The following is a 25,051-nucleotide window of genomic DNA, read 5'->3' as shown; positions in this document are numbered from 1 at the left end:
CTCCCTGTGAACAATGTCAGAGTGACTACAGGTTTGACGATTAAGTTATGAGTGCCCTTGGATAGGGGAGTTCCCATCTAGTCACAAGAATAGAACACAGACTGCAAAGGTTAAGTACTAGTCCTTTACACTAGAAGTTAGAGTTCAAAGACAAGGCAAAGTATGGGCCCGTGGAATTTTAATTTTTAGGACGTGAAGAAGGGCACAAGTGTATAAAACCCGTAGAGAGAATGTGAATGTTTAAGGCAAAAAATGCATTTTATAGGGCAGTGATTTCTCCCCACACTCAGGGTACCTGCTCTTACGTTCAGTCTTCAGCAAGCCTCAGGACACCTGTGCTGGGCCATTCACTCTCCCTCACTGCTCTCAAAAGCCTGGACAATTCAGCTCTGCAAAATTCCTGGCTTCAGGGCTCACATAGGATGTCAGGGATACTCTTTGCCCTTCTTTTTGCCTGACTAAACTTAAAAAATACTTTCTCCTTGAAGTGGTTTTTCTTTACTGTCTCCTGTCTAAATTCCCATGTCATGTTTCTACATACAAGGAAAGCATTTCCCCATCAGGATCAAACTTGCAGTGGCTTGTTCATTTTTTTTTTCCTTAGACTACAAGCTGTGGGGAAGTATTGACTATGTACCTGCACATGGTAGGTGATGAGTAAATACTGAGTAAAGAAAAATAATGTAAAAAAAATAAATAAAACTAGGACATGACAGGACGTTGGGGAAGGATTTTCTGCTACTTTTTAAAAACTGACAAGAGTTTTTATATTTGGTTTAGATAAAGGTGCAAAGAAGTTATACAATTTAAAATAGTTACAAACACTATGTAATTATTCAATGTATAAGTACATTTTGAGGGAAAATACTTATCTAAAGACTAATCATTTTAATTTTAAAATATGAGCTTTTTCTTATTTTTCAGTTTGTGATTTTATCAACATTTATATTTGCTTCCTTCATTCTTACTCTCTTCTTCATTTTCAAATGCCTGTTCTTTTCTTGAATAGATTAGACTTGGTTCTCCTTCCCAAGATATCCTTTCTTCTTTCTTCCCATGATCCAGTATCAGACCCAACCCAATTTTTTTTGTATGTGTGTGATAAGTTTCTGAAGTCCAGTAAATGGGTCTCTTACACAAGTTTTAGAAACCAAGGAAGTTTGCAAGTGCGAAGGCAGGGGAGAAAACATGGGCAGAGATCACTGTGGGCCATACGAATTCCAAGAATATTCTCTGTAAGTTCTTTCAGTGGCTGAGTAATTAATTTACGATAAGCAAGTCAAACCACTCATTTTTCTGCAAAGTCAAGCAATTAGATAGAACATATTTCCAAAGTATGTAAACCACAAAGGTGGCTTGCTTCCTAGTAGCTTTTCCATAATGTCATCCAAATTCTTTTTCCTCATGCACATTTGATAACTCTCCTCACTACAGATATTTTTGGGCTTCTAGATATTAAATTCTAAATTTAGCCAATCATCTTTGCTGTCCTTTTTCTAATTAGCCTATCTCATGGCATTACATACACATTCTAAGACAAATGGTCCCATTGTTATTTTCTGATAAAAGATGTGGCTTTGGAAGTTTTCTAGATGATTGAAGAAAGGGTTTCTGCTTTCGTTGAATGTACGTGAATTTAAGTGCCTGCTCTGTCAAGGTAAACTGCCGCAGTTTGGCAGTTAGGACTCTTATCTTTAAAAAGAGACACCTACCGGGCAGCGCCTGTGGCTCAGTTGGTAGAGTGCATATACGGTCCCATATACGGAGGGTGACAGGTTCAAACCCAGCCCCAGCCAAACTGCAACAACAACAACAAAAAAAATAGCTGGGTGTTGTGGCGGGTGCCTGTGGTCCCAGCTACTCGGGAGGCTGAGGCAAGACAATCGCCTAAGCCCAAGAACTGGAGGTTGCTGTGAGCTGTGACGCCACAACAGTCTACGAGGGCAATAAAGTGAGACTCTGTCTCTACAAAAAAAAAAAAAGAGAGAGAGACACATACCTACTTACTCTAATACTCAGATGGACCAATCCACTTAAAAATAAACTTTCTTGCTTGACAATAACCTAATATGGCCATATATGCAAGTCACAGGCACATTCTATTAATCCTCATTTAGAAGGGAAAAGTTTCTTCATCTAAGAATAATAAATACTTCTCAAAATTAACCAATGAAGAAACTGTAGGTAACACCTGACATGTTCTCCACAAAGCTTTTCCTTGCTTACACAAACCCCTACTAGGTTTCCCAAGATCTAAGAAGCACCTTCACAGTTTTGTTATTTTCACTTACCATAAATATCTGAACATTTTATTTAAAATAGCTAACCTTTGAAACATTAAAACACATTTACTTTTAAAAGGCAACTCCATCTAATGTATATTTTTTCTAATATACATGTTAAATACATCAAATATTTATATAGAAATAAAAACATCTAAGTTTCAGTGAAAACTAAAAGCAATGCTTTGGTTTTAATGTGGTTTGGAGATGCATGGTAATAGGACAGGAGATCCCTTGCAGTGGATGTCCCCAAATTCCCCACCTTTCTGCTGCTCCATTCCTAGATAAGCACGGCTGAAACAAAATGGACCCAACATACACACAACTCCCATCAATCTAGCTGCTACAAACATAATGACACACAATTAGAACCCTAGAAATTAAAACATTAAAGCCAGCCGCGGAATAAAATAACTTAAATAAAATTAGAAAAAAATACTTTCAAACATTTCAAAAGCCAAGTTTTATAGAGGTGGAAGGAGAGAGGGAAAGTCAGCGGGACTGATGAACAACAGTTAGAACTCCTTTCTACTTGTACAGCTTCTTACTATTTTCTAAGCAGTTTCTGACACCTTGTCTGATTTGAACCTAAGCTAATGAGACAGAAGGCAAGTATGTGAGTCAGAGAATCATCGTAATTATATTTCTAGGTTATTACAGCAACACACATTTAGGCCTTTTTTGAAACTAAAACTTAAATACCACATTTCTCTTCTGACTGGAATTAGTTAACAAATAAGTGGTTCAGGTTGGATGAAAACAAAAGTTACCTATTCTCTACCCAAAATTCTTTGGTTGTTTCCCTCATGTTTAAACAGTAGCACAAAGCAATAGGACACTGAACAAATTAAATAAAATAATAAAAACCCCAACTATGTTCTCTTCGTGGTTTATCTTCCAGTTTGCTCACATGCTTATGAGTTTTCATACCCATATTTCTCCTTCCCCTCTTTTCTTTCTAATACACTATATAGTCTCTCCTAATCCCCAACTTGCAAATAGGAAAACAGATGAAAGAATCTGTCCAAAGTCATATACAGTGCTAGAGAACAGCAGGGCCGGAAGCAGAACCCAGACTGTTGTGCATTTCCCTCTGAAGCTCTTCCCACTGTAACATACTACCCTCAAAAGGAAAAGATGTCCCAATTTGTATAAGTCCACAAAAATCTAAACTTCATAGATCAATTAAAATATCATCCTTTAATTTACAGAAAAATTTACCAACACGAGAGTCCTAAAAATCTTGAAAATTCCCCTTCTGCATAATGTATCTAGTCAGTAGCACAGACATCATTTACCATTTCACAGAAATCCTGAAGAATGACTAGAGGTAAAGGATTGGGTCAAATCAATCAGAAAAGAAAATAAAACACCTTGGAAAGTGTAATGTGAATCAGTGGGAAAAAAGATGACTGAAGTTAAAAACAACTCTGCACTGGAAGATATTGGCCTGGGGAAAGACTTCATGAAGAAGACTGCCATGGCAATTGCAACAACAACAAAAATAAACAAATGGGACGTAATTAAACTGAAAAGCTTCTGTACAGCTAAAGAGACAACAACCAAAGCAAAAAGACAACCTACACAATGGGAAAGGACACTTGCATACTTTGAATCAGACAAAAGCTTGATAACTAGGATCTATAGAGAACTCAAATTAATCCACATAAAAAAAGCCAACAATCCCGTATTATCAATGGGCAAGAGACACAAATAGAACCTTCTCTAAAGAAGACAGAGAAAAACAAACATGAAAAAATGCTCATCATCCCTACTTATTAGAGAAATACAAATCAAAACCACCCTGAGATACCATCTAATCCCAGTGAGAATGGCCCACATCACAAAATCTCACAACTGCAGATGCTGGCGTGGATGTGGAGAGAAAGGAACACTTTCACACTGCTGGTGGGACTGCAAAATAATGCAACCTTTTTGGAAGGAAGTATGGAGAAACCTCAAAGAACTCAAGCTAGACCTCCCATTTGATCCTGCAATCCCATTACTGGGCATCTACTCAGAAGGAAAAAAATCCTTTTATTATAAGGACACTTGCACTAGACTGTTTATTGCAGCTCAATTTACAATCGCCAAAATGTGGAAACAGCCTAAATGCCCACCAACCCAGGAATGGATTAACAAGCTGTGGTATATGCACAGTATGGAATACCATTCACCCATTAAATAAATAAGAGACTTTACATCCTTTGTAGTAACCTGGATGGAAGTGGAAGACATTATTCTTAGTAAAGCATCACAAGAATGGAGAAGCATGAATCCTATGCACTCAATTTTTATATGAGGACAATTAATGACAATTAAGGACACGGTGGGGGTGGGGAAAGGAAGAGCAGAGAGAGGGAAGGAGGGAGGAGGTGGGGCCTTGGTGCGTGCCACATCTTTTGGGGGCAAGACATGATTATAAGAGGGACTTTGCCTAACAATTGCTATCAGTGTAACCTGGTTTCTTGTACCCTCAATGAATCCCCAACAATAAAAAAAATAAAATAAAATAAAAAAACTCTAGAGAAGCACATTCACAGCCTATGGTGCAGCGCCCCTGTTTGCAGAAGTAAGGGCTGTGTAAGGGAGACACCTCAGAGTATAAAGCACAATTACAAAACATCATCCAGTTTTCCCTGAGCACAGATACGGTGGGAAGGCAGGCTGCTTTCAAGGCCATGCCCAAGTTCTATATGGGGAATTGTGTGAGGGTTTTTAAAGACTCCCCTCTGTCTTGGACTTAAGTGTTTTCCTTGTCAAACTGGTTCAACATTAAAAAGGTGCTTGTTAACAATCAAGATTCTTAAGTCTCATTCAAGACCTATTAAATCTAAGAATGTTAGGGGATGGTTTGGGAAGCTGCATTTTTAAACAAAGTTGCCAGGTAACTAATAATACAACACTAAAGTCTAAAAACCAGCTTTGGAGAGGTTTCTAGAATATTAATTTTGTAGCCTCTCACTTTGATGTTCCTATGTCCTAAGTTTTGGGGTTTTTTCCCCCCTTATAACTGTTCACTTGGAATGGAAAAAGCTTTGTCTGTTTAGCAATTACAGTAACACACACTCAGATGATAAGGGTTGATGTAAGACAGCAGAACTGGAATCCAGTTCATCTGTAACTGATGTAGGTATTGGTAACATGGAACTCGGAAAGAAGCAAGAGAAGCCCAAACTCATGAAAGAAGTTTTTAAAACTAAGTTACAGATTAAAAAAAAAATAAAATAACACCAGTTCTTACAATAACTGTCCTGGCCTATTGATTCTATTATTTTTACTGTCAAGATAAAGACTGAATAAGGCAATATGGATCTCAATTTTCAACTATAGTTACATGCATTCTTGACAGTCTTCATGAGCAAGATCAACTTGAATCATACAATGACCCTCTAGCCAGTAGCTGTGGTTCTATATTTGTATTTCTGTTTGATGACACCAAAAAATAGAAATAACAAGGGAATGAATACACAAGTCACCAAAATTGAAACAATCTATAGTAACATGAGATTTAAAGTACCTACTACTACTTACCATACTTAACTATCATTTGAGCTTTAAATGATGTCTTTAAACTAATTATCCTTGTGTATAACTAGAAGGCTTATAAAAGTTGTACACTAAAATTGCCACACTTCTCTGCTACACATTTTTGTTAAGTTGACAGCTTAGATTAATATACCCTAAGAAGCACGAAATAAAAGTATAATGAGATTTTTTTGAGTATCATGGTTACAGTATCCTGAGTAACAACAAATACCGATTACAGTCAAGGCTAGTGATTGCTATTTTATTTCTTGGCAAAGCATCAAATTAATATAAAATTTGGTTTATTGAAAGCAAAGCTTTGTACTAAAATGTCAATGCTTAAACATGATCAAATAGCACTTATTAAATATTTTTACTCTGTAAAGTGAATCTGTAAAAGTCATTTTAAACAGAATTCTAACAGAATTATTTTTTAAAAGGCAAGAAATATGAACTAACCAGAAGAGAAGAATTTGAGATTCTTGATAATTAACTCCTTAGTCTCTCAAGATTTCTGCTTTTCTTGATACAGAATTCTACATGTACTATAGTTCTGCTATAGACTTCCCACACATTTCATGTAGGATTACTGAAGAAATATTAACTTTTTTTCTTGATAGTAAAATAATTAAAATTTGTTGAACGTCCATTCTAATAAGCATATGTCAGGAGTTTTGTAGACACTAAGGTTTTAGACATAAGGAAATAGTCATCTGGCTAAAATACCTTATTTATTTAAGAATTCCATTATTCTCACTTTATAATTGAGAAGACTGGCTCAGAGGTTAAATGACTTCTCTATGAACACACAGATAGGAAACCCCAACGGTGAGATTTGAACTTCAGTTTTATTTTAAAGCCCATACTTTTCTCACTCACTTCTATGTCTGTGGACTGAATGATTTATCTTTGTGACTGCTTTAAAGAGATAGGTTTGCAGCCCAGAACTCAATTACTACATTTTTATTTCTTTATTGTTAGCTATGAGCTTGGGTTTTACCCAAGCCACTTGTAAAGGGAAAAAAATATATTTGACATTTCTCTTACAAAATGAAATTCAGAGGTGAAATTAAAAAAAATATGTAGTGAGAGCTACCACGTGTCAGGCTCTGGAGAGACAGAGGTCAGACAAGACAAGCAAGGTCCCTAACCCTTAGGGAGCGTGAGCGCTAGAGCAAGAGATAAGACACTAAGCAACTGAACAATGTCACAGTGTTTCAGGCAGTGACCAATATTTGTGAAAAAATAAAGCAGGGTAACAGGATGCAGGGTGACTAGGGTTCTAAAGTACTGTAAACAGCATGGCAAAGGAAGGCTTGTCTGAGGATGAGATGTCCTTACTGAGACCCAAATGATGAGAGAAAGGCAGGCAAGCTGAGGCAGGAACATCCTCGGTGTGTCCAGAGAACATCTAGAAAGGCCAGCATGGCCAGATGGAGCAAGTGACACAGCGCACTGTGGGAGAAGAGATCAGTGAGGTGAGCAAGGCTGTGTCACGGACATCCACATGCAAGGAAGGGCCCAGGTCCGTAGTAATATGCGGAGGCTGGCAAGCAGGCGGCCATGGCTGCGGTCAGACAGGAAAGATGGCAATATGTTGGCATAGCAGGTTTCCAGTTCAACAGCTATGCCAGCATCTTGCCTCCTCTCCAGTTCCAAGTTACAGAAGCAATGCTACGCCTCTTCAGTGTTTTACTTTTCCAAAATCTTCCCTTGTACCTGAGGGAGGGAAAACACACTCATTAATTGAAAACGGAAGCTTGGTTCTGAACATAACACAGTCTTTCCGAGTTTCCACTTTGGAAGATGTAGTTAACACACGAATACCACGGCTAGTCCCATTTCTTAATGGCCTTTGATCTCAAATGAATACTGAGAATGTTTATTGATTGCTTATGAAACAAAGGGAAAAATTCCCAAAAAAGTCAAACCAATAAAGTATAAAGTGATGAAAGTTAATTATAGGACAGTACAACTATATCCCAGCATTTCTAATTCTCAGTACAATTTATGTTTACTCTAATAACTCGGTCAATTTCTGCCACTCCTATGTACTTAAACATTAACAAACTGTTGCCCTGCAGTGTGTAGTTAGTTCCTTGCTTTATATGCTCTTAAAAATAATACTCTTCTGAGCCAATAATTCCCAGCTAAGAATTTAGTACTTTTTGCAAAAGTATTACTAAGTTATATGCCCAAAGATATTTACTGCAACACCATTTAATACAAAAGATTAAGGTATAAGATTTAATGACACCATGTATAATAACTTTTCAGTAAGTAAAAATGTTTTTACACACATAACAGAGATATATATACAAACTTTCTCATTTTTTTTTAAACAGAGTTTCACTTTGTAGTTCTGGATAGAGTGCTGTGCTGTCATAGCTCACAGAAACCTTCAACTCTTCCGCTCAAGCAATTCTCTTGCCTCAGCCTCCCAAGAAGCTGGGACTATAGGCGCCAACCACAACGCCAGGCTATTTTTAGAGCTGCGGTCTTGAACCTGTGAGTTCAGTCCATCCACCCACCTCGGCCTCCCAGAGTGCTAGGATTACAGGCATGAGCCACCACGCCTGGCCCACAAACATTTTCTTGAAGGATATATGAGTGGTTTATTATTTTAAATAATGTTTACTCATTTTAAAAGGAAGATTATAAATTACTTTTGTTTTCCTCTTTTATATGTTTCTATTTAAAAACTAAGTATTATTTGCAAAAAAAAGAAAGACCTATAAAGGGAAAAGATTCAGTGACAGAGTGGTACCAAGGTACAGATAAGGAAGAAGCCTACTTACTTGAATATGACTCTAACATCAAGTGTGTTTGCCTGAAATGAAAGTTTAGCACTGCCCAAGTCTGATTCTAGATATACACACACACACTCACTCGCACGTGTGCATACGTGATGTCTATTTCTTTTTGGGGGAAGGTAGGAGCTGTAAGTATTACACATGACTGTAAAATCTTGCTCTGGGGCTAAGTTAATAGTAGAAGAGATACTAACTGGCTCCTCAGAATATGATTCAACTTGATAATATCGTTTATTAATGTAAGGGTACTTAGGAATTTGGGGTCATTAAGTATAGAGCATTGGATAAAAATCAATGGCAAATAGGAAGAAGACTTAATTCAATAAAGTTTCTCCAAAAGACTCATTGTTTTAAAAAAATATTACTAAACACTAATATTTGTAATTGAGAGGCAGGTATAGGTTGCATCGTTTTTCATTTTTAAAACATTATTCAAATTAATATGAGGGTACAATGTTTAGGTTACAGTGTTCTCATTTCCAGGGCAAAGTTCCATTTGTAGAAGAGCCCCTCACCCGGGGGGCCTGTTAGACGCCCTCGTAATGTGCACATTAGGTGAGATCCCGCCTCCTGCCCTCCCTCCTTCTGCCATACATCCTCCATCCCCCCCACCACTTCCCTCTACCCCCAAGCTGGCTTATAATAGTGTTTTATTGTTCTTAGGAACATGTAATTTTTATATATATTGATTTTGTATTAGTTTGGAGTACACTGGATATTCATCTTTCCATTTTTGCAATACTTTACTAAGAATGTATTTCATCCAGGTAAATGTAAATGATGTAAAGTTTCCATCTTTTCAATGGCTGCATAATATTCCGTGGTATACATATACCACAGTTTGTTGATCCAGTCATGGGTTGATGGCCACTTAGGTTGCTTCCATGACTTGGCAATTATGAATTGACCAGGTTGTATCATCATTTTAGAAGGTACATGCTACTTATGTGAAAACAATCATTTCTTGTGACTATGCTGATTCATTTCGCACATAAAAATTTCAGATTAATTTTGCAAAGAAAACTGAATGCTGGCAATTTTCTGATTTACCAGTCAAATGCATCAGATATCTGAGATCAGATATATGGCCATTTTACATGAGGATCACTTGAAGAGAAATTGTAGGGTAATATAATAATGCATGCCCTATCTTTCTCTTATTTACTTACATGTTAAAAAGTGGAAACAACTTGTTATCAAATAAGTTCTCAATTTATAATTTAAAAGTCTAGAATGAGACTGTACCCTACCCCTATTAGAGAGTCCATTGTTGTTGAAATTTGGGTCCTTTCTCGAATTTCTCTTATGCACCCAGAGAACTATATCAGGCTTCTACCAGGTCACTAGCAAAATGCATTTTCTCACCTCATACAAGTTTCTTGCAAAAATCTAGCCTAACAATGAATTGTTTGTTGTAAGTGGAAAACAGAAAAAAATATTAGGAGTACCTGATTACATCTCTTAGCAGTTAAGGTTAAACCTGGAAAAATGATGATGATAAAATGCCCTGTAGAGAATACAGAGCCCATTTATACCGTTTTTTTTTTTTTTGACAGTCTCAAGCTGTCACCCTGGGCAGAGTGCCATGACGTCATCATAGCTCACAGCAACCTCCAACTCTCTGGCTCAAGCAATCCTCTTGCCTCAGTTTTTCCAATTTTTAGTAGAGACAGGGTCTCACTTTTTGCTCAGGCTGTTCTGTGAGCTCAAGCAATCCACTCGCCTCTGCCTCCCAGAGTGCTAGGATTACAGTGATGAGCCACCATGCCCAGCCAGAAAAAAAGAATTTACAAATTTTTTCCTAAAAGATTCTTTTTTTGGTACATTTCAAGCCTTTAGTACTATAACTAACAAAATAAAGCTCAAAGTCCAGAATTTTAAGAATTATTTTAGCTCATTTTAAATGCATTTAAAATATTCCAATTCAATTTGTTAAGTAACTAATTTAAAGCTGGCAGAAAACCTAGCAAATCCCAGACAGAGTAGGAGTAAGCAGTACCAGCCAACTTAAAAATGAGAACAATTCAATCACAGAAACTTAAGAATGGTGTAATTAATACTCAATGTGTCTTTCCAGAGCTAGAATGCAGCATACTTAACAACTTATTTTTAAAAAGGAAAGTTTTCTAAATAAGGCTGGGGGAGGGGGTTGATTATGTATAATGTATCATGTCCTATACTATTATGGAAAAATTTGTGGTCCAATCAAGAATGTAGCTGTGGGGAAAAAAATAACATTCATTCAATGTGTTGGCACTGCTTTGGGGAACAGACAATTTAACAGGACATGCTTAAAGTTACTCCCTAACTGATAGAAGCCAGATGTGTGTTCGCTGTACATGGGGTGGGGGGGGAGTGTAAGAAAGAAAGAAGTAAAATTTTAATGTATTTTTTGTATAATGTATAAATCGCCAATTTATAAGATATGGTATTTATTCACTTGATTATCTTATTTTGGCTATTTTGAAAGAGCTCAAAACCTATGAAGAATCCTATGTATTAATGCATTCATTGTGCACTCGGTCACTTTTCATACATGTGGTACAAAAATGTACCAATGAGGAAAAAAATCATTACCACAAAATATTCTCAATTTATTTGTGCTAAACACTCATCCAAAGTATTACTGAGAAAGTATATTAAAAAATTATAGATGCTTTGAGAGTAAAAAAGGCAACTTACAAGAATGACTAAGAAAATGGATTCACAGAATTTGAGGCTTTTTAAAGTGTCTTTATAGTATCAATATATACGCCTATTTATATTTGTGTATACACATATATACAAGGACATGACATCTATAATTTTAATTTTGATACAATTCTTTTCATGGAAGAAAAACACCAAAGATAAACTTTTTAATTTAGGATATTAATCAAATACATCAAAATCTATGTCAAGTATCACAGGCAATCCCCACCCTGCAACTACTAAAGTATAGAAAAACTGGCAAAGATAGTTAATTTTTGTTCCCCACCTGCCTCACCTGGCCCATCTTGCCTGCTGCAATACTCATACCTTTCCTCTGCCATCTAACACCCTCTGTCCCCTCGCCCTCAACACACACACACTGTAGTTCCTATGAGGCTTGTTCTCCCTCAAAATGCCCATTTCTCAAAACTACATTCCTTTCCCCATTCCAAACTCCCTTTTCCTCTTTGCATAAATTGTCTATAGGAATGACAGAGAAGGAATTCATCACTTCATTACCAGAATTCAAGACAAACTACAGATTACCAGATTACCAGAATTACCAGATTACCAGAATTACCAGATTACCAGAATTCAAGACAAACTACAGATGGGGCTTAAGCCTCCAAAGGGACCCAAAGTTTTTAGGAGGTAAGTATTACACAAAATTAGTTTTTAAATCGTAGAAAATATGGAAGATATTTTAAATAAGGTATTTCTATCCTACAACCCCTTTCCTAAAATAGGCCAAAATTAAACCAATTCCTATTTTCCCAAATTCATATAAACACAATGAAAAGGGAAAGTGGAAGGTGGAAAAGAGAAGCAACTATCTTTTTTGAGTAAACATCACATATTTTTACATTTTTTTTCCTACTTAATCCTCAGAAAAATGGCTATGATAGATATTATTATCCCCTGTTCCTAAATGATTAAGCTGAAACTGAGATAGTTGATTATCTCAAGTAAACAGTCCAGGTCACCAACCTAATATTCCCATTAGCTTAACCGTTTTTGACATCTGTTATATGCCATGCACTGTGCTGAGACAGGGCCCCTAGTGGTTCCCTAGTGGAGAACAGTGAGTTCCCTAGTGGGAATTGGGAAAAGAGATAAATCCTTAACACCGCATATATTTCCATATAATTTGGTAAGTCATAAGATCAAGTTATCCTCAAAGTATGATAAAGACAAACACAACACTGGGATGGATTATAGTGATGGCCTCAGTTCTCCCTGTATCTGCACCCTGGCCACATGACTTTGCAGACTGTGGAGTCAGCTGTATAATATGCTTTGGTTAACTTGTGATATGAGGCAAGCAGAGACTTAAAAGCCCTTGTGAGACTGGACCTGCTTTCTCTCTCTCAAGCCCTAGCTAATATATGAAAAACTACTTTACTTAGCTGACCACCCCTGAAGTGTAAGCAATAAACACTGCTGAACTCATTGGAAGCTTTCTGGTTGGTCATTATAAGGTATTATTGTAGAAAAATAACTGACATAGGGCAGTGCCTGTGGCTCAAAGGAGTAGGGCACCAGCCCCATATACAGGAGGTGGCTGGTTCAAACCCGGGCCCAGCCAAAAACTGCAAAGAAAAGAAAAAAAAATACTGACATAAGCATATTGATTAAGACCATGTTCTCTGGATTTAGATAAACAGGTCAACATTATCATTAGAGCAGCAAACAGACCATGTGTGTTTAAATCACCTATTTCACTACAGGTACAACAAAGTCAAGTGACTCCTAAATTTACTCTGGCACTCTGAAAGCCAAGGATAGGATTTCAATGAGTATTTATGAATTAATAAGTAAACTTCGTTCAAGTACTGCTTTGCTGGATGAGGCTCCCTGAAGGTAGGAGGCAAATCTCATTTATCTTTGCATCTCCGGGATACAGCATGATGAAAGGGACTCAGCAGAAGGGTCAATCAGAATCTGCAGAAGGAAATGATACTATGTATTTGGGTTAATTTACTATGATTAATGGGAAGCCACCAAAAAGCTTAAAGGAAGTGACATGACAAGATGATTGCCTGGCAAGATCGGTCTGGCTGCTTTCAAATGGTGAATAGGGAGCAGAGGCCAGAATGGACGCACAGAGACCAGGTAGGAGCCACCAGAGACATTCACGGAGAGATGGTATAGATTCAAGACACATCTGGGAGGCAAAACAGAGAAAACTTGCTTGAGATCTGAGGGCCTACAGAAATGGAGGAACCAAGAAAAAATAAAGCTTTCTAGTCTATGCCCCTGGGGACATTCACTGAAATAGAGGAGTCCAGAATAGGGGAATTACTTTAAAAATGCAGAGCCATGATGAGAAAGAGATAGGGTTAATCCCACTCTTAACCCTCCACAATTTAAGGGAACTGTGACATCAATTTATTTGAAGACTGATGTTCCCTGAACACTAAATTGTAACCTGTTGCACTAAAATAGCAAAAGTTCATCTTCCTTATGTGGCTACAGTGGCCTGAAGGAAGACTGCGCTGGGTCTTTATCACATGGCAAATAGAGCCCTGTTATGAAACATTCTTGAATTACATTGAACTTTAAAGGAAATTAAGATTAAGAAGGAAAGAGCATGGTTGCTTAATTTAAAGTCGGTTTTAGAGGCTCAGAGCCTCTGGCTCAGTGTTTAGGGCACCGGCCACATGCACTGGCCATAACCTGCTAAACAAACAAACAAAATATTTGGGCATTGTGGAGGGAACCTGTAGTCCCAACTACAAGGGAGGCTGAGGCAAGAGAATCACTTGAGCCCAAGAGTTTGAGCTTGCTGTGAGCTGTGATGCCACAGCACTCTGCTGAGGGTGACATAGTTAAGTCTAAAATAAATAAATAAATAAATATAAAATAAAATCAGTTTTAGGTACTGCTCTTCAAGTTTTCCAGTTTATTCTTCAGTGTAGCCATTTCTATATTTGGGTGTGAGCCATTCTAATATCTGTAGATTCCATGGCCATGAACTTTCACCCCAATTCTAGTCAGATGCCTAAAAAGTATGTGCTATTGGCCTTAAAGGGACCAGGGTGGGCAGCACCTGTGACTCAAAGGAGTAGGGTGCCAGCCCCATATGCCAGAGGTGGCGGGTTCAAACCCAGCCCCGGCCAAAAACTGAAGGAAAAAAAAAAAAAAGAGGTATGGCCTTTGGGAGGTGATTAAGTCACAAGGGCTCCTCCTTCATGAATGGGATTAGTCTCTTTATGAAAGCAGTCGAGGTTGCAGACAACACACTTTTGCCTTTCTGCCCTCTACCCTGTGAGCATACAGAGTCCATCTCCCCAGGAGGAGACAGTAGTAAGGCGCCACTTGTGAAATGAAGACCTCGACCTTGGCAGATACCAGACCTGCTGGTGCCCTGATCTTGTACTCCCAGCCTCCAGAATGATGAAAAATAATTTTTTATTCTTTATAAATTGCCCAGTCTGTGTTATTTTGTTATTGCCTGCACAAATAGACTAGGATACATGCATATCTTCAAATATAAAATTCTTGTAAAGATTGAATTACTTATTACATTCATAGTCTATATCCTCGTAAGCCTAAACCAAAAGGAGGATGAATTTAAAATTCACTGTCAAGCACCTCACATCGACTCCTTTGTTAAATCTTAACTCCACTATTGAGAACTATTGAGGAAATTTTCTTCCACTTTATGCATGAGAAGACTAAACTTCCCGCTAGTAAATATTAGACTCAGAATTGAGCATGTCATTTCTCAGAAGCTGCACTCTACCTGTGATCCCAAATTTCTACTCACCAACATGACTTTTCCTCTGGGACTGGATTCATCTCCTCTGCATCCCTCTCAGGTGCTACTCCTACTTGTTTATACCATTTTTTCTGCCTCCAAAATACACCTCTAAATGGTCATTCTGCTTTACAGTTCCAAGAGAACCCATCCAAAAGGAATATTGGAATATACTGAATTCAAAGAAATTATCCACACCATGTCAATACACAACAAAATATGACTCAGTTTTCCTATTTGTCAAAAAGCTTCAGAATACCGTCTAAACACACAATTAAAATACAGAACATTTGTATCATAGACTGGGTGGTGATCTGCAAGCTGACTATCATCAAATTCAGACAGAAAGCACACATTTCAGAGGAATCTCCCAAGTAACCCAGAAGTCAAGGGCTTCCAGATATTTTTACCACCTGTAAGTGGCATTCCCTTAGAAGGCTAAGTCTTGAGCACTTTGAAAGTTCTAACACCCTTGCCACACGCCCCTTGGGTCTATGTGGAAAACCAGAATTATTCTTTAAGACTTTGGTCAGTTAGTGCCCTCTTCTTCTCTGACTGTATCTCCACGCTTTCCCCATACCCCTTGCTTGATACACTCTATTTTCACTGTGCTTTGAGCTCCTTGTGGGCACAGATCATATCTTCTTACACTTGTCAGCCCACAGCCCACTAGAGAACCTGGCACATAAATAGGCTCAATACATGTTGCAGGGGCAGATCTACAGAGTTAACATTTTAGGCAAAGAATTTATGACGAAGACCCCAAAAGCAATCATAGCAACAACAAAAATAAATTAATGGGCCTTGATTAAATTAAAAAGCTTCTGCACAGCCAAGGAAATAATGAATAGAGCAACAGACAATCTATAGATGATCTACAGAATGTGAGAAAGTGCTGACAAGCTATACATCCAATAAAGAACTAATAACCAGAATCTACAAAGAACTCATATCAGCAAGAAAAGAATCAACCCACTCAAAATGTGGGCAAAAGACATGAACAGAAGCTTTTCAAAAGAAGATATATAAATGACCCACAAATGTATTTAAAAACGCCCAATGTCACTGACAAGGTTAATGTGAATCAGACCCGCAGTAGGATATCACTTACCACTGTCAGAATGGCTTTTATTTAAAAGGTCCAATAGTGTTCTTAAGATAGAATCTACTCTTGTGAACACAGGTTGTATTAGCAAGCAAGAAAATAACATTTATCTCCTTATACATTTTATTGGAAGCTCTTGGGTGACCAGATGCATTTACAAATGAGCAGTAATATTTTTATTGATTTATTTTTTTGAGAGTCTCACTCTGTGCCCTGGGTAGAGTGCCATGGCATCACAGCTCATAGCAACCACAAACTCTTGAGCTTGAGCAATCCTCTTGCCTCCTGAGTACCTAGGAGTACAGGCTCCCACCACCACACCCAGCTAGTTTTTCTATATTTAGAATATACAGGGGTGTCCCTCTTGCCCAGAGTGCTAGGATTACAAGTTGAGCCACTGCTCCAAGCCGAGTAGTAATATTTTTAAACAAATATTTTTTTCTGACTAGTAGGTCTAAATAGGATTTAAACATTCAGTAAACCAGGCAGTAAAGCGAGGTGCTGTCATCCAAGGTTTGTTGTTTCCATTTATAAAGCACAGGCCAACTAGATTTAGTAAAATTCTTCATATCCCTAAGATTTTGAGAATGGTAAATGAGGACTGGCTTTAACTTAATTAAAGACACCAGTGTCAGCAGCTCTTAACCAGAGAGTTGAAACGTTAAAGTCAGGAATTGACCTCTTTCTAGCTATGAAAGTCCTTGATGGCATCTTCTTCCATAAAAAGTGGTTTTAATCTACCCTGAAACATTCACTGTTTAGTGTAACCACTTCATCAACAATCTTGGATAGATCTCCTGGATAACTTGCTGTAGCTTTTCTCTTCTCAGCACTTGACTCTTCATATTGCATTTTACCTTATGAAGATGGTCTCTTTTTTTAAGCCTCATGAACCAACCTCTGTTAGCTTCAAAGCTTTCTTTTGCAGCTTCCGCACCTCTTTCAGCCTTCATGGAATTCAAAAGAGTTACAGCTTTGCTCTGTACTAGGCTCTGGCTTAAAGGAATGCTGTGGCTGTTTTGATCTTCTATCCAGAGCACTAAAACTATCTCCATATTAGCAAGAAGGCTGTTTTCTCTTTCTTATCATTCTTGTGTTCACTAGAGTAGCACTTTTAATTTCCTTCAGGACCTTTTCCTTTATAGTCAAAGCTTAGCTAACTGCTTGGTGCAAGAGGCCTAGCTTTCTGTTCATCTTGGCTTTTGGCATGCCTTCCTCACTAAGCTTAATCATTTTTAGATTTTGATTTAAGATGAGAGACATGTGACTCTTGTACTTGAACATTAGAGGCCATTATAGGGTTATTAAGTGGCCGAATGTCAAAATTCTTGTGTATCAGGAAATAGAAAGGCTTGAGGAGACGGAGTTTGATGGGGAACAGCTGGTCAGTGAAGCAGTCAGAATATATATACATTTACTGAGTTTACTGCCTTACTTGGGTGCCGTTTGAGAGGGCTGAAAAAACTAATGGTAACATCAAACATCACTGATCATAGAGCACTATAACAAATATCATAATGAAAATGTTTGAAATATTGTAAGAATTAACAAAATGTGACAGAGACATGCTGCTAGAAAAAATGGGACCAAGAGACTTGCTGGGTACAAGGTTGTCATAACTTTGGATCCATATATATACACATACATACATACATACAGTGTCTGAAAGGTATAGCAAAGTCAAGCACAATAAAATGAGGTTTTCCTGTGTGTTCGCTCATAGCTAAGCATGTTTTCAAGGGAAGATGATGGTCAGCACACACTAGAAAAGCTGTGCTGACACAGCTCCTTGCTGCACACACCACTGCAGCAGTGTATGCTGAATTCTACCCAGGAAGCAGAACCTTCTGTGAAGACCACAGCAGGGTGTGAAACAGAAAAGACAGACAGTAAGGAAACAAAAGGAATGAATCTACAAAGAATTAAGGTAGCACAAAGGAAAAGCGAGAAACCGGGTAGATTAAGGATTTCGTGGAAATAAAACCATTATGACAGATCTACCAGAGCTGTACCTTTGTGAATTTTTCAGAATACTATACGTATGTTCTTTTCATCCACTGGGAAATCATAAGTCAAATGATTAAGCAATGTGTAAAGTTACAAATACATTGTTTTTTAAATCTCATAAACTTAAATTACTCAACAATCCAGGGACCGACCTGGAGTTGTGCATCAGTACCATAGTGTCGAGTCTTCTCCTTCCCACGTTTCTCTCTTCATAGAGACCAAAGCTTTCCCTAATATCTTTCAGTCTGTGACCTATTTCTGAGTTTCTCAACTTATTTTGGTGGGAGGAATCATAAAGTAAGTTTCTACAGCCAATAAAATCTACCACTGAGATTTTGAATATGATATTTTTCATAGAGAGGAAGGGGGAAAAAGGGTGTTTTTGTGGCTGCCTTGGAGGGGTTCAGTCACTATCTTGGCAGGGATTCCTACCTACCCTGGATCCTTTCACTACCATAGAGTCTCTGACAAGATGCTATGCAGGTGACTCTCCTTGGAGGGCTGAGCTACAGAGGGGATGTAAGCTAACTGGAAGTCAACTATGCACCTTAGATTGAAAATAAAATCAAATACAGTATATAAGGTCTCTATCCAAAACAGAACAAAACCATCCCACTGCTCCTAAATGTCTTCACAGTAATCCTGTGACATGGTGGTTCAGAGCAAAGGCTGCATAAGAGAAGACCATGTTCCCACCCCAGCCCTTATAATACCAGCAGATCATATAAGAAAAGTTAATTTATCTGAGCCTTATCTACCTACCTAATAGTGACAAGTAATGCCTACCTCATAGGGTTGTTGTAAGTATCAAATGAGATAATATATGTAAGAATGAAACAAAATAATCTATGTGTGAGCTTACCACAGCGGCTACCATATAGTATTATAGATTTTTAATACAATCTAACATGCAACCTCTTTTGTCCTTTTCCATTCCTTTTAATGATAAATGTCATCAAAAAAATTTTAGTAGTTATAGTTATGATTGTTTTGCACTGAATGTCTGTATCTCCCTCCCCCAAAATTCACATTATGAAGCCCTATTGCTCAATGTAACTATATTTGGAGGGCGGCGCCTGTGGCTCAGTCGGTAAGGCGCCGGCCCCATATACCGAGGGTGGCGGGTTCAAACCCGGCCTCGGCCAAACTGCAACCGAAAAATGGCCGGGCGTTGTGGCGGGCGCCTGTAGTCCCAGCTGCTCGGGAGGCTGAGGCAAGAGAATCGCTTGGGCCCAGGAGTTGGAGGTTGCTGTGAGCTGTGTGAGGCCACGGCACTCTACCGAGGGCAATAAAGTGAGACTCTGTCTCTACAAAAAAAAAAAAAAAAAACTATATTTGGAGATGGGCCTTTAAGGATGCAATTAATATTAAGTAAGCTAGTAAGAGTGGGGCCTTGATCTAATAGTATTTGTGACCTTGTAAGAAGAGACACGAGAGAGCTGGCTCACTCACACTTACTCCCCTACACACACACACATATCGAGGAAAAGCAATGTGAGGACATGGTAAGAAGGTAGTCATGTGCAAGCCAGAAAAACAGAAAACAAATCAGCTTGACCTGGGACTTACAGCCTTCAGAACTGTGAGAAAATAAATTATTATTGTTTAAAATCCCCAGTTTGTGCTATTTTCTTGCGGCAGTTCAAATAGACGAATACAATGATGACAGTGGTGATGATAATGACAATGTCTTATTCCAACAAAGGAACAGACTAATAATAAGGAATGCTAAATTATATTTACTGAAAATGTTTTGTTTGTTTGTTTTGAGACAAGTCTCACTTTGTCACCCCTGGTAGAGTGCCATGGCATCATAGCTCACAGCAACCTCAGACTCTTGGGCTCAAGCAATTCTCTTGCCTCGGCCTCCTGAATAGCTGGGACTACAGGTGCCCACCACATTTTTAGAGAAGGGGTCTGGCTCTTGCTCAGGCTGGTCTTAAACCCACCTCAGGCAATCCACCTGCCTCAGCCTCCCAGAGTGCTGGGATTATAGGCATAAGCCTCCCCACCGACCTGTTTTTTTGTTGTTTTTTAAACAATTTTCCCTCACAGGTCATTTGGTGTTGCTGATGAAGGCACATTGGCAAACTGAGCCCTGATCACTGCATGCTTTTGCAGAGGCTTTTGGGCTAATTAAAATATAATGCTCTGATGAGGGGGTAGGTTTCAGATCCGAGACTGCCAAGGCTTCAAGAAGAGGTAAATTTCAAAGGAGGTTTCAAGATGGAATATGGCCTGACCACATTAAGGAGACTGGAGTGAAGTCACACGGCACAGTAACCTAGGGTTGGGAGTGGAGGGGAGAACCATCTGCAGGAGAGAACAGGAGTGATAACAACAGCTGTCATTTGTTTCTACCCTGTGCAGGCATTACGCTACTTTATATAAGTTATTACGGAGTCATTTCTGGTCCTCCCCCAAACACGGCAGGGTAAGCAGCATCATTCCCGTTTTATTATCTTTTTGTAGGGAATGTACAGAATTGATGCTTCATAACCAAAATCTGATTCATGGAAGGGAATTCTGCTTTGTTTAAAAACTAAATATTATTATGTTCTTCCTTTGCACCTTCTCTCCTGCTCCTCTTTCACTAAATGTATTTCCTAGGGCTAAGATTCTTTAATTTTAGTACCTACCAGGGAATAGTATGTATCAATACATGTTAAACAAGAATAAAAGTAACTAAACACCTAAAAATGTTCAGTTGTTTAGAGAAAAGAACTTACAGAGCTCTAGAAATAATTCTTATTTCCCAGTAAACACTCATAAGCATCTCAAGTAACTCTAAAAAAACAGAGGAGAGGAAACAAGGAGAGTGAAAGAAAATCTGGAGAACCAAAAGACATCAGCCCAACTCCAGCAAAGAGAAGGCAAGTCCAAACAGTAATGGGATGTGGCAGGGTGCTGACAGGGCTCCCCTCTGGGCCATAGCAGCCATGTCACACTCAAATTGTCATCATCCGCCTTCTATGCCAATCTTTCTACTAGCAGTCGGTTATCTGATATAACCGCAAGGAAAAAGCACTTAGACAGTGAGAAATCCCAGGTTCTTGCAATTTTTATTTCTTTTTTTTCCTTTTCTTTCTTCTTTTTTTTGTTTTTTTGAGACAGAATCTCAAGCTGTTGCCCTGGACAGAGTGTCGTGGTGTCACAGCTCACAAACTCTTCAACTGAATCGATTCTCTTGCCTCAGCTTCCCAAATAGCTGGGACTACAGGTGCCCACCACAACGCCCGGCTATTTTGTTGTTGTTATTGTTGGAGTTGTCATTGTTGTTTTAGCTGGCCTGGGCCAGGTTTGAACCCGCCAGCCTCGGTGTATGTGGCTGGCACCCTACCCACTGAGCTATGAGTACCTCTGTGATTTCTGTTTCTTACAGAATTAGATATATTACTACCAATGTTTTTTTCTTTTATTACAGTGAACAGTCATTTACATAATCTTAATTAAATTTATGTTTCTGCTTGTATTGACAGGGATTATTTTTTACTAAAATCCTTATGTGTTATGATGTCTGCCTGAGAATATTCTCTCTGAAATGCAAGAAATCCAAAATCAAAACTATTTCATATCCTGATGACACTCATTAATGTATTTAATTAACACATGGCATTTTAAGACAAACACATTATATTTTTAAGACAGAAATACAGGAAGACAGAATGTTTTCCCAATTAATTTAGTTTCCTCTTCTGGAACTCTCATCTGTGTTGGACTTTTGGCAAGAAAAAAAAAAAAAGAAGCAAAGAAAATTTTAGCTAGGTAATTTCAACTTTGGTCCTATCACATTTGTTTTGATATGCAGAAGAAAATGCAAAGTCATCCATTTACTATACTGCAAAGTAGGTAGTGCTATAAGGGCAACGACTGTTCTAAAGCATCAGAGTGGACTGTACTTTAAGATGCAAACAGATGATAAGGCACTTTTCAAATGCAATGAGATGGTCAGCATAAAACTAAGAATGACAGGTCACATAATTACGTTGATAAAAAGAAAAGGTAAACAAAAATATGACTTATTGCTCATTAATTCAAAATATTAGGCAACAAATTGTAGAAGTATCTTCATATAAAAATTACAAAGTTTCACATGTAAACTTTCACAATTTTTATTTTTCTGAGGGAGAAATTTATATTTTTAGAAATACTATTCTCTTTTTATGCCTAGAAATCCTACTAAAAGTTTGCTCTGTAACTGAAGATAATTCCACTGAGCCACTATAGGTTTAAAAATATGACCACATATATGTATACCATGGAATACTATTCAGCTATTAAAAAAAATGGAGACTTTACATCCTTCATATTAACCTGGATGGAAGTGGAAGACATTATTCTTAGTAAAGCATCACAAGAATGGAGAAGCATGAATCCTGTGTACTCAATATTGATATGAGGACAATTAATGACAATTAAGGTTATGGGGGGGGAGAAAAAGCAGAGAGAGGGAAGGAAGGAGTGGGGTGGGGCCTTGGTGTGTGCCACACCTTCTGGGGGCAAGACATGATTGCAAGAGGGACTTTACCTAACAAATGGAATCAGTGTAACCTGGCTTACTGTACCCTCAATGAATCCCCAACAATTAAAAAAAAAATATATATATATATATATATATATGACCACAAATATACAATTTGAAATGTCCTCTAATTAAAATGAGTATTTTTGAATCAAATAAATTTCAATATTAAGAACTACATTTTTTGTGTTTAAGCAAAGAAATATATAGTAACCTCTTAAAGTAGTATATGGTGAGATATGGATGGATGAATCTTGGGAAAATACAATTATCTCCAATCACATATTATAAGTACAGATATTTGCTTCTTACTACAGTTCAATAGAATAATAATTTAGTTTATTTCTGATATACAAAATGTCTTAAAAATAATATAATTATGAGCAATTTAGTACAAATTTCTATGTCAAATAATCATAGTGTAATCTGCGAAGGCTATTTTTCATTCCCCCAAATTTCATGATAAGTGAATGACATAGGGACTAAGACAGAACTGTAGAAATGACAGCTGATGCCTAGTGTTGAACCAAACTAAGCAAAGTTTTCTTCTTTCTAGTTGTTCTAGTGCTTGCTGGACCTCTGCCAGAACAAGGGTTCACAGCCCTTGCTGTTCACTAGAATCCTTTGAACTTTTCAAAACTACTCATGTCCAGACCCCCACAGCACACAGGGAACAACAAATCAGAATCTCTCGGGATATGGCCTGAGCGCTGGCATTTTTTTAAAAGCTCCCTAGACAATTATAATGTGCCTCTGGGGTGAGAACCACAGATATGAGGCTTTGAGACTGACGAATGGTGACATCACCGTCAGCTTACAGTAATAACAAGCCAGTGAACCAATAGTGTTTAATGGAGGGAAAATAAGGGGAAGCCTCCATATAAACTGGTAACTACTGGAGGAGGCTCTACCTGTAGGTCTAAGAGGATGGAGTCAACAGTAAGCACAGTCTAAGTCCTGAGAAAGACTTAGTCACTAGCAAACTGTGCAACTTTTGGCAAATTATCTAGGTCCCTGGGGCACAGAATTGGAGAAGAGGGACGGAAGGCTCACTATTCCCAACCACAGCTTTTGTTTGTTTTACATGCTGAATTTCTGCATGAAATTCCACTTCATGAAAGGATCCTAAAAACAGGATCCTTTGTGGCTAAAAACAGTTTGAACTTGGCTGATCTAGATGTTCTTTAAGGTCTCCTCTGAGATAATTTTATAACATCCCATGAATTTCAGGAATTGGCCAACAGGCAGTATACAGAAAAGAACTTAATCATGGTGATACTTGCCCTCTACGATTATTAAATACAACATCCATTCTTTCCAATGCTGAATTCTGTGGGCAGGAGTGTTTACCTAAGGTGTTCCTACATCCCCTCTCCCTCAGGTACTCAATACACCTACAATTTTACCATTGTACCAGACTGTACTCCATTACAAATCAATTCAGATTATAATTGACTCTCATCCAGCCTACATTTGAGGCTCCAAAACACCATCCTGGAGACAAACTTTCATTAAGGAATAAAGAAGGTACACTTACTGTTCTGTGCCAGCTCCCTGTTGAGTTACCTCTCCACATGAACCCTCCACCCACCCGGGAAGGGACTATGGTAACAGATTCCCTGTTCCTCTGACTCCCTGTTGGGGCCAGCAAGGAGAAGCCCTGATAGGAGACGGGAGAGAGGCTGCGACATCCATTCCCTGGGCCTGCTCACTGCAAGGATGCTACAGGCTGACTGTGACCCTCAACGAAAAATCACTGCTTTTCTCAAAGTGGCTCTCTCCTTGCAGATTCCAGTAACCAACTACCCTATCACCTTTATGCCTTGGGATGAAAATTACCTCTTCTTTCACCAGCCCTGTGGGTTCCTCCCACTCTACCACTCCTTTCAAAATAGTTCCTTTACCAAACCCTCCACAGATTACCTTAATTTTAATAAGCTGTTTCTTGATAGACTCCTGAATATTTGTTGGTCATAGATATTTACTTCTAGGCTTTTAAAGAAATAACGAGAGATACATACAAAGTGTAGTGGTATTATTAACTATTTTGAACAGAGTATATCACAGTCAGGACTAGTCAGAATGGATGCCACCTGTCCCACCTGCTAGTGTGCCAGGCATTGACCCTTGCTGCTGGGTGGTCAGGAGTCCAGGAGGGAGTGGAGGTGCAGGGTGGCTACAGTGGTGACTATATTCCTATCACATGGGAATACTTCTGTACTTTAACAACCAGTGCAGCTAAACTGGCTGAATTATTAGTCCTATAATCAATGATGCTTATGCGGAATGATTCATAACAGCAAACAATACTGGAAAAAATATATATCTTCTGCAAAAAAAATA

Source organism: Nycticebus coucang, chromosome 2 (genome assembly GCF_027406575.1).
Source record: "Nycticebus coucang isolate mNycCou1 chromosome 2, mNycCou1.pri, whole genome shotgun sequence".
NCBI lineage: Eukaryota > Metazoa > Chordata > Mammalia > Primates > Lorisidae > Nycticebus > Nycticebus coucang.
The sequence above is the reverse complement of the archived record's forward strand: the minus strand, read 5'-3'. Positions refer to the sequence as shown.